The sequence below is a fragment of the Otolemur garnettii genome, unplaced genomic scaffold (assembly GCF_000181295.1).
Source record: "Otolemur garnettii isolate 467f Iridium unplaced genomic scaffold, OtoGar3 scaffold00002, whole genome shotgun sequence".
NCBI classification, from domain to species: Eukaryota; Metazoa; Chordata; class Mammalia; order Primates; family Galagidae; genus Otolemur; species Otolemur garnettii.
Genome location: NW_003852397.1, coordinates 49,385,491 through 49,388,601, shown reverse-complemented (window position 1 = coordinate 49,388,601; position 3,111 = coordinate 49,385,491). Strand labels below are relative to the sequence as shown.

Sequence of the window (3,111 nt, the reverse complement as noted above, 5' to 3'; positions counted from 1 at the left end):
TATGCCCAAGAGTTTGAGGTTGCTGTGAGCTGTGACACCATGGCACTCTACCCAGGGCAACAGCTTGAGACTCTGTCTCACAAAAGAAAGAGAGAAAAGCAAGAAAGCATTTCTTGGGCATGTTGCCAAAGAGCGTTCTACTGCATTTTTTCCATATTTCAATTGGATCTTTCTTACCATCAAACAATGACTTTAAAACGTCATCTACTGCTCTCTGATCCTCCCATTCAACAGCTAGCCACATCTTCTTGGGCAGTGCCAGCTGCATCCCTGAGGTACTGTGGTGAAAGTGAAGGTCGGAGTAAATGGCTTTGGCTGTTTTAGGTGCCAGGTCACCAGGGCTGCTTTTAACTTTGACAGAGTGGATATTGCCATTGATGACCCCTTCATTGACCCCATCTACATGGTCTACATATCCCAGTATGATTCCACCTATGGCAAGTTCTATGACACTGTCAAGACTGAGAATGGAAAAAAAAAAAAGACTGAGAATGGGAAGCTTCTCGTCAATGAACATCCCATAATCCTCTTCCAGGAGCAAGATCCCCCTGAAATCAAATGGGGTGAGGCAGGAACTATGTTGTAGAGTCCACTGGCATCTTCACCACATGGAGAAGGCTGGTGCTCACCTACAGGGGTGTGACAAAAGGGTCATCATCTCTGCCCCTTCTACTAATGCCCCCATGTTTGTGATGGGTGTGAACTACGAGAAGTATGAAAACAATCACACCACTGTCAGCAATGCCTCCTGCACCATCAACTGCTTAGTCTCCCAGACAAGATCATCTATGACAACTTCGGCATCATGGAGGGACTCACGACCACAGTCCATGCCATCACTGCTACCTACAAGACTGTGGACGGCCCCTCTGGAAACATCTGGCTGCAGGGCTCTCTAAAATATCATCCCGGCCTCAAATAGTGCAGCCATGGCTATGGGGAAGGTCATCCCCAAACTGAATGAGAAGCTCACTAGCATGGCCTTCCATGTCCCCACTGCCAATGTGTCAGTTGTGGACCTGAGCTGCCATCTGGAGAAGGCTGCCAAATATAATGATATCAAGAAGGTGGTGAAGCAGGCATTGGAGGGCCTCCTCAAGGGCATCCTGGGCTACACTGCACCCCAGATCATCTCCTCCAATTTCAACAGTGACGCCCATTCTTTCACCTTTGATGCTGGGACTGGCATTGCCCTCAGTGATCACTTTGTCAAACTCATTGCCTGGTATGACAATGAATTTGGCTATAGCAACAGGGTGGTGGATGTTATGGCCCACATAGCCTCCAAGGAGTAAGAGCTCCAAGACCGCCAGCCCCAGCCAGAGCATGAGAGGAAGAGAGGGGCCCTCACCTGCTAGGATGCCCCTGCCTACTCAGTCCCCCAACTCGCTGAGACTCTCCCCTCAACACAGTTTCCACATCAGGCCCCCTGAAGAGTAGCAGAGGTAGGGGAACCCCACCTTGTCAGGTAACACCAATAAAGTTTCCTGTACTCAGCCAATAAATAAATAAATAAATAAAATGTCATGTGGCTCCACACTCGTACCACAGTGATTATAGTGCCAGCCACATACACCAAGGGTGGCAAGTCCAAACCCAGCTCCATCCAGCTAAACAATAATGACAGCTGCAACAGAAAATAGCCAGGAGTTGTGGCAGGCACTTGTAGTCCCAGCTACTTGGGAGACAGAGGCAGGAGAATCACTTGAGCCTAGGAGTTGGAGGTTGCTGTGAGTCGTGATACCACAGCACTCTTCCCAGGGTAATAGCTTGAGGTTTTGTCTCCAAAAAAAAAAGGAATATTCAAGTTGTTTTGATTTGACACAATATTACACAGAAAAGCTGCATTCCCATAAAAAAAATCTTCTTTCGATAATTCACATTGTTGATTCTGTTCTTTATAACGTTTAACTATCTATTCTCACAGAGATGAAATTTTAGATAACACCTGTCCCTGCAATAGCCAATGCACTTTAGAATGACAGGGAAAATCTACACTGAAGGCTTCATCATCAACTTTAGCATGCTATAAAACTGACAGTGCCCTGTTAAATTTGCATGAATGTAGTTATAACTTGCTGCAGAGTGTCACTTAAAATAGTGGTTTTAACACAGATTTTGCTGGTGCAGGATACAATGAAAATAAATGAGAGTATCTGGATTTGTTAATATTATTTTAAAATCTGTACAATAAACCTTTCATTTTTTCCTGTCACAGAGGGTGCACTGTTTGTACATACTCTCACTAAATTTACCCAATTCCGTCCAACTTCATGACATTTATCTTGAAAGTTTTTGAAGATATCTATTCCTAGTATTCTGTTTGTAAGAGTGCCCAAAACAAGTAACTCTTAATAGCAAGGAAAATCTTCTGCTATGACCTGAATGAAGTATAAAACCTGCACTGAGTCAGTAGTATCAGTTGATTCATCCAAAGTGATTGAATAATGTATATATTTCCTTTTGAAGTATTGCATGAAATTGTTCTTTAAAGAACTTAAATTGAAGGCTAATTCATGCTGCCAATTGGTTATGGTTCTCCTTGAAAGAGGCAATTGTTTGCACACATACTTTGAAATGTTATTGGGGTCCAAGCATCTTACAACTTTGACAGTGCATTCTTTCACAATTTCTACATCACTGAATGGCTTTCTTTTTTCCCCCTGAGTTTATGAGCTACTTTCTAAGTTGCTACAATGGCGTTATTTCCAGGCTTAATTGCTGCTTAAAGGACTTGCCTTTATTTTTGCTTTTTATCTTTTAATTTCTGCTACTCAGGAGGCTGAGTTAAGAGACTCACTTGAGGCCAAGAGTATGAGGTTGCTGTGAGCTATAATGCCACAGCACTCTACTGAGGGCAACAAAGTGAGAGTCTGTCTCAAAAATTAAAAGAAAGTAAATAAAAATAATTTCTGCAATATAAATTTTCACATCCGTCCCTCTAATTTAAAATATTTGTGGTCCTTTTGAGTATTATAATGCTGATAAGCATTGAATTTTTTTAATGTTGATATTCTGTAAATGTTGATGTTCTGTAAAATTTGGATTCAGTCAAAAGGCCACACTTATAACCTAGAAGGCAACAGCTTCCCCACCCCTGACCTAGGCCCT

At 42.7% G+C, this 3,111-nt stretch overlaps 1 pseudogene; it reads left to right on the top strand.

The window, feature by feature from the left end:
* LOC100950765 overlaps nucleotides 1-1,295 on the top strand; it is a 78,545-nt pseudogene extending 77,250 nt beyond the window's left edge.
* The last annotated feature ends 1,816 nt before the right edge of the window (nucleotides 1,296-3,111 follow it).